General features: G+C 41.4%; 1 protein-coding gene across 1 annotated transcript in view; it reads right to left on the reverse strand.

The window, feature by feature from the left end:
- Slc1a3 (solute carrier family 1 member 3) overlaps positions 1–12981 on the reverse strand; it is a 79633-nt gene that overhangs the window by 44249 nt on the left and 22403 nt on the right. The window lies entirely within an intron of this gene.

Consider the following 12981-nt stretch of genomic DNA (forward strand, 5'->3'; position numbering starts at 1 on the left):
TCATTTTACCTTTCCTCCCTCTAACCCTTCTATGTACCTCCTTGTTCTCTCTCAAGGCCTTTTCTTTTTTAGTTCTCTCTCTCTCTCTCTCTCTCTCTCTCTCTCTCTACACACACACACACACACATTCAAATATTTCTAGACAAATAAACACAAACTGCTCAGTCAGTATAATGTTCCTTGTATATGTATGATTTCAGGGCTGAGTACTTGGCATCAAAACACCCATTAGAGGGCTTTCCCCTGGGGAAGGCTGTTTTTCCTTCTCTCAGCATTCCTTAGTTGGCCACAGTTGTCTGGGGTTTAGACTTTTACATTTTTAATTGTATAAAGTCACCTAATACAGTTATCCACCTTAGCCATTTTACAGAACATAGCTCAGAAGAGTTGACTGCACTCAAACTGCCGTGTATATGTGCCAGTTTTTAATTAACTTAATTTTAATTAACTATAACTAAAGAAGTTAATACACACTGCATTCTATCCTATTGTATAAAAATATGCAATTGACAAATTTAGAATCTATACTTTAAAGGAGTTCAGCCAAGTGTACATGTACCAAGACTGCTGCCCCATGGGTGTCTAGGTTTTAACTAAAACACAATGCACAGAAAAGAAAGTGTCTCCCTGTGTGTAAGAGGAACACAATGCAGTTTAAATGACAAATCATCACATTAGACAAAGCCATCCAGTACTTACTTTTCTAAAGGAAGGGATAAGTTTTATTTCAGAAGTGCTTATTAGTCTAGAACTACTAACCTTTTCCAGTGTTTTCTTCTTTGCATTATGTTTTGTTTTCAGTATTTATGAGTGTTTGCATCCAGCACTAACTAAAGGGTTCTTTTCAAGAATAATCATGGTCATCTTATGACAAACTATATGCATAGTAATTGCTATTATTGTTTTGTGTATGGAGGGTTTTTTTCTAAGTATAATTTTAACATTGAAAGAGCAAGTATAATTCAGTACTAATCAGAAAGATCTAAAGAGCCATCCTTCCAAGGGAGAGTTAATGGACAATAGCACATGAAAAGATATTCAACATCACAATCTGAAAAATCCAAATTAAATCACAAAGAGATAGTATTTTGTACTGGATTTGACAAAAATAAATGTGTCAACAGGATGACAGTTCTTAACAAGTATTGGCAAGAAAGTGACAAATACAGAACCATCTTACTGTTGGTGGATAAAATAGTGCAGCCATTTAAAAAGATACACTGAAATTTTAAAGGAAAAAAGCAAGTTACTATAGAGCCCGGTAATTCTATTTATACATACCCAGGAGACATGAAAAGATATGCCTATAAATATTAATAGCAGCCTTCTTTGTAATAGTTAAAAGCAAAATAACACAAAAGAAAAATAAGGACAACTCAAATGGCCACTGATGAATTGAAAAAAATGTGAAAAAAAATCAATGTAATATCAATCAACTATAAAAAGAAAAAATACTGATGTGTGGGAAAACACACGAATGAACCTTGAAAACATGCTAATGTGAAAGAAATCAGGCACAAAGGAACATGTATGATGGGGTATTCTACTTCCATGACACGTCTAGAATATTATGTTTTATGTAGATGTGTGAAGAATGAACATTGATTAATATGTGTCTAGTATTGAAGTGAATGGAGGAATTTGGAGATGATGGCCAAATAATAGTTTCTATCTGAGGTGATGAAAATTGTCCTAAAATTGATTGTGATGACGACTATGGAACTTTGTAAAGATGGTAAAGACCACTATGTTGTTGACTTTGACTTGTGTCTGTGAATTGTATGCGTGCGAATGTGAATTGTTTCTCAACAAACCTATTTAAAATATGTGCAATCAAAATACATCTGAGTCTACTGATACCAAGAAGTAAGTTTAGAGAACTCATATAAATAAAGTAATTTGATTTTCAACTGTGAAGTTTCTGTCATTTAAGGAGTTGGGGGAAACCATATATACAGGTGACAACTTAGGTAGCACAATATGTTCTAATAATAGAAGGTATGACATACCTTGATGAAATCCCATGTTACAGAAGGAACATGCTCTCACTGGATATACACAGCACTTCCCAAGAAACTGATGTTATTCACTAAAATTCAGATGCTCATTTAATGGTAAATTATTTAGTGACAGCAAGACATGCCCCTACAGAGAGCATCCATGGTCTATAAGCTACATGCAAATGCTTTCTGGTAAAATAAAATAATGATGCCCTGTGCTCAATTGAGGAAAAAAAGAATAGATTAAAGGTAATAGATAAAATTATCTCAATCTTTTTTTTTTCTGAGACAGATTTTCTCCGTGTAACCTTGGAGCCTATCCTGGCACTCACTCTGTAGACCAGGTTGGCCTCCAACTCACAGAGATCCTCCTGCCTCTGCCTCACGAGTGCTGAGATTAAAGGCGTGTGCCACCACTTCCCAGCTTATCGAATTTAATACATAAACATTTTGGTTGTTTTCACAACGTTATGAAATTTATGTTGCTTAGCTATTATTACATTAAAGTATGGGGTCCAAATCAAAGGAATGAATATGATAAGTCAAGCATTAGGTCCCAAGACATGACTCAAATTCTAGTTTCACGTGAAATGAAGTCAAATGATAAACATGATCCAGATGCTGCTGATGCTTCCATTTTTCATAAATACTCAGTGTGTGGTGTAGGAATGCTGCCACTAAGGATTTATTTTTTATATTGATCCCTATGTTTTAAATTTGAAATTTCTGCAATATAGTTTGAGGAAGTTAGCTTTAAGATAATGACAGAGCAGCACATCCCTAAAACAATGTGTTCAAATTGCAGCCCAACTAGACATCATCCAGAGTTAGCAAATTAATGTTTAAACAATAGATTTAGACCATACTGGCTATTCTAACAGTTCCACTTTTAGAAATTTCTCATTCAGAACACAAAGATATGTACATAATGAAATTAATGAAGATCTTTTTGTTTGTCTTGTTATTGAGGCAGAGTCTCACTTCAGAGCCCAGGCTGATCTTGAACTCCTTAGGTAGCCCAGATATCTATGGAACTCACAGTCTTCCTGCTTCTGTCTCTAAATGCTGGGACCACAAGCATGAACCACAAGTGGCTAATGAGGATTTTTTTCCCAAAAAGAACAAAATTTTGAAGAAGATTTAGACATACAGTCACAAGGCATATCTCTCTGTATTATCAGAGACTGATGAAACATATTGCTGAGTAAGTGTGACTGCTAATAAGATGGCCTATTTGTCTGTAAGCTTTTAAAAAAGGGCACGAAAGATCACCCAGTCCCGTGTTCCAGTAGACACCTTATCAGGTAGCATCCACAAGCTTTATGGGTATTAGCTTCAATCCGCACACAAGTTCATGAAGCAGGTAACCATCATTCCCATTTTGTAGTTAAAGAAACTGAGGCAAAGATAGCTCTAAGTAGCTTGTCTAAGGTCACTGAGATGGGAAGAGGCCATTCTGGGTTCTACAATCATCCTACCCTCAACTAGCACACAACGTTTCCCTGATGGCATGAGCACTGTGCACGGTGCCTACTTCTACAGGGTAGTATTTCACTCTCGCTTTTTTGCACATCAGTATTTATTTGTGTCACTTTAATGCTCTCCACACATGACTCTTGTCATTCAAGATAACCATTAAACAGTACGCTGCCAAGTATGCACAAAGAGTCATAAAAATACACAAAACACAGTCCCAAGGACGTCTTAATTTAGTTGGGAGGATAAGCCTACAGTGTGTTTTGGTGATGTACATGCAACTGTAGTAGGTACTCAAGGGAGAAGATCCTCGCTTTAAGTTGGAGCCAGCAAGAACAACTTTATGCAAGGTCTGAAGGCTGAGCTGACTCTTGGAGGAGTCAAAGAACCTCAGTAGGGCTGTGGAAGAAGTCACGTCAAGAGACAAAACACACAAGGAGGAAGAATGAAGTGCTGAGGGTGCTAACACATCGAAAGAGGAAACTGTCAGGGAAGCAGTGGGCCACAGAGCTGGCACAGTGGCTTGTGAAGTCTGTCAAAGGTTTTGTTTGCCTTGGCAGGAACTCGGTCTTTAGGCAATGCAAAGAACAGATGAGGCAAAGACACAGCACTCTCCCGAGGCCTTGGTGAGGAGCCAGATGGTGTTGCAGTAACTATGAAACAGAAACAAACCCATGCCTCTAGGAACTAGGGACTCTGCTAGAGCAGAGGTGGGGAAAAGCCAGGATGGCTTACTGGAAAAGGGAGCAACTGAACTAATTATGGTTGGAACTAAATGCTAACACTGGAGACTCCTAACACTGGAAACCAGAGGGTAATTCTAGAGAGACTATAATGTGGCAGCTCTCAACCTTGGGTCCACGGTAGAACCACCTTGAAAACTATTTAGAAAACATCAATTTCCAGGCCCCATTTTGAATCAGTTAATTGAAGAACTCTTGTTGGAAGAGTGATTTGGAGCCTGAGTGCTGTCTCCAAATGGGGTGAGTGGGACAGCGATTATTCTCAGATGGTGATGTCTGGAAGTCAGAAAGGGCTAAGACAGTTATGATGGTTAGTTTAAGTCAACAACTTGATACAACCTAGAATTATCTGGTAAGGGAGACTCAATGAGGGAGACTGTGTACAATATGTTGACTTGCGGACATATTTGTAGGGGATTGTCTTGGTTGTCCTCCATTCTTGTGATCCGGTCCATCCACCCTGATATTGACACCTCTGATTCCTTTGCTGGTATCAGAATTAGCTTCATCATGCTTTCAAATAGACTGAAGACCACTGCATCTCCAGGAACATTTCAAATTGGGAATACTAAAACACCCAAGCTCATGAACTGGTCAATTGTTGGGTTCTTGGCCTCTCAAGTATGAGATAGCTATCTTTGGACTACTTGGACCCTATTATATAAGTCAATCTAATAAAACCTGTTTAATGTGTATTCATTCTAGTTCTGTTTCTGCTAGAGAATCCTGACTGACACAATGATGTCTCATTTTAGTACCATCCTGCTCCCTTTAGCTACCTGCAGTACTCAGGCACAGACCCCATGACAGGTTTCATCCTGATCTTACTGTTAACAGTATCAAGTGCCCAAGGTCTTCTATTCCCATGGCCCAAGAAACCGATGAGAACTGCAGGTCTTGAGGAGCCCACCACATTGGTAATTAAGGTGAGAAACATCTGGTTTTCCTTAGAGGAAAATAGGATGCTTTTATATTCTCCACAATGTTTTCTAAACCAGAATTGACCTGAACCACAGGCTAACTTGAAGTTACTGAAATGCACAGATAAGAATTTCCAACTCACACAGCATCCCACCAGAACCTTGAGCCTGTGGCTTCTAGGTCTTCAAATGAAGAATTGCTTCACTTTCATCATAAAAATCTTTCCACAACATCCAGATCTATGGAACTGACTGGTCTGTTGTAGCTGGGCCAGATCACTGTCCCCACCTTGTCACCTGGAGCAGCAGAGTCAGTCCTGGGTACAAGGCTGGGTGTGGGAAGTGATCAGGATGGTAGAAGATTTGGAGAACAGGCCCATCAGAAGCACTGGGACACCTTTCAGGAGCTTGGGTACCCCAGGGACACCATGAGAATACTGTCCTCTCTTCTCTCCACATGGCACAGTTGGGCCAGCCGGCAGCACTTGAAGAAAGTGAGCTGCAGGTCAGCTGCCAGGTGTAGCTGGATAGCACCTGCCAGGGTTCTGGGTGAGCAGTGTCTCTCTGAGCAAGATGACACAACATTGACTCTACTTCCTTCTTTGCTCAAGGACTCCCATTTCCTTCCTCCCCTACGAAAGTGACAGTTTCTGTCCTTGAAACCTCATCAGGCACCCTTTCTCCCTGACTTTCTATCTGCGAGGTCTTATTTCCCATGGTGACTTTTGGTGGGACTTCAAGCTCCTTGTTTTGCAGGACTCACAGGGCCCCACCCCTGACTTACATTGCATTTAATAGTGAATGACTCAGGTAGCCAACCAAACAAGACCTTTTCCCTGCTCAGAGTTATTTGTTCATGTGGAAATCTAAATGCTGGAGAGAAGAAGAGAGATGGTGGCACTACGCCTCCTCCACAGTGTCCCCCACTAGGGTTATTCTATCGTCACTGTTATCCTTCATGTCCCAACTGTGGGTTAATCTCCACAAACCAGACTAATAATTCTTGGAAGACAGGGACCTTGTCTTTTCCATTTAGGGATCCTTAGGCCCTGGTAATACAATGCCTGGCATATACAAAGCCTCAGCAACTGCTTATTGAGTGAAGTTGTCATATTGGAAAAAATACAGTTTCTGTGACAGCCAGATTTCAATGACTTTGTCTATACCTTACCTATAACCAAACTCACAAGCATAAATACCCTTATTTCCTTGTACCTGGTGCAAGAAGTCAGGAGATTGACTTGCTCCTCTTCCTATATCTTAGGACTTCCTTTTCCAGGTAGGCATTGCTCAACCTGTCCCGTGTTTGTGGACAGTAGACAACAAAGGACCAGCCCACAGGCTTCAAATGAAGCACCTTTATGGCCGACTCCTTCCAGGTCTCTACGAGTTGGGTTTGGATGTTAAGGTAGATGCTGAGTTTGCCCAAGGTGATGTTCACTTCCCAGTGACATCCAGGGTGCCCTACATGAGCTCAGTCTTCTCAGGGAAGTTGTATAACCAATGATAATATTTAAAATTATACAGCTGCGATCAAGGAAGTTGAACCCATGCTGCAGGGCAGAAACCAATCGCCTCCAGTGGTGAGGGAGGAATCCTCTTTGGCTCCATGCTGTTTCCGGGTTAACTTCATGGGTTCTTTAATTTCCTTTAGTAGGAAAGTAGTTGCTGCAAGCAAGGATCATGGACAAAGGAGGTCAGCACGCAAATGCAAGTTCTCTGTTCTTGCTGTTGAGTTCTCTTGTATGCAACGAGAATACAGCTCTTGCGGTTGCTTTTATTGTCAATGGCGGCTACCACTTGTTGAGCCATTGTTAAGCTTGTCCCATGGAGAGGGAATTACAGGCAAGCAGGTATTTTGTTTTTCTGGGGCCAGACTAAACCCTCACACCAAGCCTAGGGCATATATTGAACAATGTTACCAAAAATGAGAGTGAAGCCTAAAGAACCTCCTTTCTTGAGAGAGCTGCCTTTTATCCTAACTAATAGAAATGAGTAGCCAGCCTTGAGTTCTTGTCATAAGTGCCCAGGGTATTCAAACTGGCCCTGTTACACATTAGATACTTGGCAACTAATAGTTCGAAATATTAAATTTTCCTCAACCGACCCCAGCTTCCATTTTTTCAAGCACTTAATGTATGTTTCAAAGGTCCAAGAACTATGAATTGTCTAGCTCAGGTTTTTGTTTTTGATCACTTGGATCAAATGACAAAATTTTAGTTTGCTTGTGTTGTAATTGCCATTTTTCTGAAGCCGAAGTGCCAGGCTTTGAGGCACATTTGCTGCTTTTGTTTTCTCAGAAGAATACTTTGCTGGCTCTTCTAGCTTGTTGGCTTCATAGATGGTCAACTTGCACCTCCCACAGAATTCATTGCTCTATGCATTTGAAGGGAAAGTGTCTAAGTAATTAATATCTGACCACAGGAAAGCTTGTCCCATGGAGAGGGAATTACAGGCAAACAGGTATTTTGTTTTTCTGGTTCTTTAAATTTTTTGCCTGTTTTATTTTGGGTACAAAAAGAACCCTTAGTTTTACAAGGACAAGTGAGTTCCAAGGATCTCCCGTTCCTGGAAATGTCTGGGCAGAGGCTGGACAGTCATTTGGAAAGGAAACTGTAGGCATGGGTGAACATCAGTATTTCCCAAGCAGGGATAAATGTAGGGTTCTGGAGGAAGAATCACATAGAAAGTGAGAAAGCTGTTTGTTTATTTGTTTGTTTAATTTGCTTTCTGTTCTTTGGGTTAGAGGAAAGAGACAGCTCTCATGGCTAAGGTATACTTAACATCTTTAGACATTTGATAATTATTTTTCTTTTTCTTCTTAAAATATGGCAGAGGTAGTCTTGGGCCCTCAGAATCTATGTCAAGCAGTGGTGTTAATTCAGAATGTCACAACGCCACAATTCATTACCTCCTTCACAAGACAAAGGGCAGGAGAGGTTTCCATTTTTGTTAGTAGTGATTTGAGGCTGTGTAAAAACTGTGTTAACTTAAAGAAATGTTTACAGGGGCATATGGATGGCATCTATGCTGGTAAACTCTGGAGTAGTTGAGGTCAGATGGGAGATGCCGCAACTGTAGAAAATCAGATTTGAAATCATGCTCTAAAAAGTGAAAAGCCGGGTGGTGGTAGCACATGACTTAAGTCCCAGAACTCAGGAGGCAGGACAGACGGGTCTCTGTGAGTTCAAGGCTAGCCTGGTCTACAGAGTGAGCTCTAGAACAGGCTCCAAAACTACAGAGAAACCCTGTCTCGAACAAACAAAAACAAAACAAAACAAAAAAGAGTGAACCAGGAGGAAGGTGATGGTTGATGTCACCTAAGTATGTTGTATACATACATGAAATCACCAAGAAATTAAAAAGAAAATCAATCAAACTGCCTTTCTTTTGGGGCATAGAGAAGAGTGAAATTTGAGCAGGAATTTGCTCACGTATATTGTAACTGTATGAGTTGAGGAATTTGGGGATCATCTTTCTTCCTACTCAGTACACATCTACTTAGGGATTTTGACTTTGTATTCAGGTACTTCCAGTGCCTAGCCTGACATAGAGCATAGCTGCAAGTGAATGAATGAATGGATGGGACAAGATGAACTTGGTCTATTTTGTGATCTAACCTCCAATATGCCCCAACATAGGCTTCAAAATGTTGCTTTTCATAATTGTGCCTAATGTGTCTCTCACCTCTTTCACTTACAACAAGCCCCACTCCGAAGGGACTGTCTGCAGAATGCTTTTCTCTTCCAGAAGACTAGGGTTGGCAGTAAAGTTTTCTGTGTGGTGAGTGATTACAGGGAAATGCATACTTACAATGCAAAAACGAAAAAGCACCGATTTTTGAAAAAGATTCAGAAGTAAGGTTAGCTATGTGCACTCACTATAACCAGACATGGCATTTAATTATTATCCTATGCATTAAGTCAGGCCGAGCCAGCCAAACCAACTCATATTTCTGGCATGAAATAGCTAGTTTGGCTGCTTATCCTGACCAAATCAATAGAAACTGGTGCCAAATCCTTGTTTTATTGTGTGATGTGTTGGCATAGACATATTCTTCTTGTTCAAGAAAATAAAAGGAAAAAAAAGGTACTTGAGTACAAATGTAGCCATTGGGCTTCCTCCCAGCTTCTCCCCAGAGCTTCTGGAATGCTAATACACACAGGGGACGTTTGGGAAGACTGGATTTCAAGGCAGGACAAGAATGGAGCATTAATGCCTCAGCCCACAAAAACTAGTGTTTCAAGTATAAAAATCTGCTGCAGATCTCTCTTAAATTATTCTGGGAATGTAGCTTAGTGTTAGAGTACTTGCCCAGCATGCTACTAGATTTGTTTACTCATGTCACAATAAACAAACAAATAAATAAAACTTTAAGAAATAAAATAAAATGGGGCTTTAATGGCTCTAACTGTTACAGTATATTCTCTGGAATGTTACAAAACTAAATGCAATAATTATTGTATTCAACTTCATTTCCATTTGTACAGACCCCAAGCCTTTTGAATCTAAGAGCACCAAGACTGTGAAGCATTTTTCACAGGAAAATTCTTGTATGGCAGTGTGAGCTCTGATTTCTCACCATGATGCTCTTGTCTGATACAAAACAGAACAGCTATGATACAATCTGACCATACTCAGAAGACGTAGAGCCTTCACAATCACTGTTTCTTTTATAGCAACGAACATGGTATTCAGCAGCTCATCCCAGACTTAAGCTTTGTTTAGATTAGGATTACCAATGGGTGAATGTTGCTCCAAAGGACGCTGTAACGATAATCGACACAATTACTGAAAATAAAACTAAGTATTTATTGTAGAAATTACTCACAAGATACCAAACAAGTAACCCAGATGAGCCAAGTAGTTTTCCCGCTGCCGAACCGGAAGCCGGACTCCGGGAAAAGAGACCGAGACTTCCTGTGTGCTGTCTTTTATGACTTCCCCCGTAACGTCCCCTAGCCATGCCCAAAAGTGGGCCTGGCTAGTGACGTAGTTCACTGCTTACGTACGTACGTACGTATACGTCTTTACGTCCGGCCATATACATCTTTAATCATGCCTAAAGTGGGTGTGGTTAGCGGTGTGGTAAACCGCCCTTTTATTACCTCATCTGTATGCACCTCTAGTAAGTCACATGTTTAATGGTGGCATACAGACTTCCTCCTACAGGTGAGTGAGGTAACAGAAAAACCAGTAAAAGCCCGAAAGAGGTCCAGAAACAGTGGTGGCATTTCTCAAGCAGTGGCACCGATACACAAACAGGAATTTTGACATAAGTAGGGCTGACTGAACCCATTGATGTACTTTGCTTGGCCACACTGTCCTGTTTGGTGAACGTATCAAAACCGAAAACTTGGGAGGATCTCTTAAAACTTTGTATAACTAGGAGCTGGAGAGATGGCTCAGTGGTTAAAAGCACTATCAGCTCTTCCGGAGTACCCGGGTTCAAGTCCCAGCACCCACATGGCAGCGCACAGCTGTCTGTAACTCCAGTGTCTGAGGACCTGACACCTTCATACCAACGCACATAAAATAAAGTTAAAATAAAATAAAAAAAACTTTGTATAACTAAATTCTCCTGAAAAAAAAAATGGCCATATTTTGCGCTTGTGTCGGTAGCAACTGGTGGAAACCGGTAAATCTTCTGTTTCTCAGGTCTCCACAGCCTCCTCGCCACTGTCGTCCACATTACTGTGCAGTGCAGCCACCCTCCACTTAATCATCTCTCTGAGCACTACGCTTTCTCCTGTTGAAGAAAATATTTCTCTGTATCCATGACTATCGAAGTAGGAAGACAAAGAGTGGCCTGAAAGGGCATCTTCATAGGCACACATCACCCACTTGATGACTGCGAGCTTTTGAGGTTGCTTTTCCAGTCTTGAATAATGGAGCCTCACTTCGTTACCTCCTAGGGCAACGTATTTCCCCAGTAACATCTCCTGGTAAAGCCCAGGGGATCTTCTAGGAGGTCTGTGTGATTTGCAAACATTTCCTCCTCCACATTCCCACTTTTAGAATATTTTGTGTTTAAAACCACAAAGGAACGTCTCATTGAATCAATCATTCATTTTAATTGATCGCCGCAAGTGTCTAGATGACTGCGCAGCTCAGGGATTACTCTTTGGAGACAACACTGTAAAAACATCTTTGGTTACACTCTGCCGCAGGCCCCTTTCCTTGACCCAGTCCTGGCTAAGAGATAAGACTCTTAATGATCCCATGTGACAGCGCTCTCAACTGGCACCTACGTTATACTATGAGTTCATGTTATATCGGTTGCTTGCAACTTGCTTTTTTGTTTTGTTTTTGTTTTGTAACAGCCATGTTATAAGGCTTGCTAGTTTCCCCAATGTTTGCCCAAATTTTCTTTTGAAGCACTGAAAGAGATTAGATAAGAGTAATTTTTTCCTGAAAAATTATTCAACCAACACTCTTGTTCCTTTAATAAAGCTGATTATTAAGTATTTAAAACACCAGGGAATTCCACTTCAGGGGAGAGGCTGGCTGTTTCTAAGGGGAAGCAATGCTTTTTCTAACTGTGTTGTACAAGGGTTTCTATGTCTCAAAAAAAAATCATACAACTGTGAGAAAGCAGAAACATGGAGTCTACTCTAGAAGAGATAGCAGAGAGGAATCCAGGGTGCACCAGTGTGTCCAGAGGAACAGCAGGTTCTCAAGCTGGCTGCTAGGAATGATGCAGGGGGATTCACGGTTTCACTCGGTAAGAGGTTGGAGATGAACTCTGTCCTGTAAGGGATTTCTGCAGATTCCTTCTCTCTCTCTCTCTCTCTCTCTCTCTCTCTCTCTCTCTCTCTCTCTCTCTCTCTCTCTCTCTCTCTAAAAATTTTCTAGTAAAATGAAAATGTGCCCCAGGCCAACATTTGATACAGCTTCTTCGATAAGAATTCTAGCTCCTATAATTATCCCTAGTCAACAACTGACCAGTCCAGTTTCATAAACAGGCACCCTAAAGGGTGACAAGACTGGTTTGTGGGCAGTTTATCCTCCACTATGAGCTTGTGTACATGCAATTACTTGTTTTAGGCCCTGGGCAAGTGGTAGCCAGTCCAGATCTGCAAAGCCTGGAGGAGTGCTCTGACATAGTTTCTGTGCATGTAATGACCAGCCCTCTAAGGCATGCAGGAGTCAGAATGCTGCCCCATGACCTTTGAGTTGCTCTGTGAAGGTGAGTTGCTGTATGAAGTTCTTGTTATACAGATAGCTTGAAGGAGTATAACTCTCTTTGAAAACTCGTGAGAAGAAGGGGAAAGACACACAGAGGTGAACTGGCCTGCCCAGGAAGGACAGTGACCACAGCTGGAAAAGGGGGCCAGGGCCAATAGTACCTGCCCAGGAAGGACAGTGACCACAGCTGGAAAAGGGGGACAGGGTCAATTGTACCTGAGGTCTGGAGCCTTAGCTACAGACTCAGGCACCATGCCTTGGGGGCAGTGTTTTTGGAAATTCTTTCTCCTGGTCAGAGATGTGCTGTGGAGAAGGAGAGGAGTGGGCAGGAAGGAATGTACAGTAACATTTTCTTTCCTGCAACTTCTTGCCCCATCTATATTTGTCAACCACGCAGCTAATGACTCTTCAACCTGTACCCATGCAGGAGAAAGCTGTTCCCTCACTGTCACAGTAAAGATATCCTGTCCTGCAGAGCTTCCCCTGGCGGGAAATCAATGGGGACATCTCCCACCCCCTCCCCATTCTCCCACCAGCATAAAAGGTAGTGGGGATGGGCGGGGAAGCTGGAGAAGGAAATCATGCAGGCACACCAGGAAAAGACAAGTGTTGGTGGCAGCAGAGTTGGTGAGTGTGTGCTGGGCATTACCTCTT

This window comes from Mesocricetus auratus, unplaced genomic scaffold, assembly GCF_017639785.1.
Source record: "Mesocricetus auratus isolate SY011 unplaced genomic scaffold, BCM_Maur_2.0 Super-Scaffold_100015, whole genome shotgun sequence".
NCBI lineage: Eukaryota > Metazoa > Chordata > Mammalia > Rodentia > Cricetidae > Mesocricetus > Mesocricetus auratus.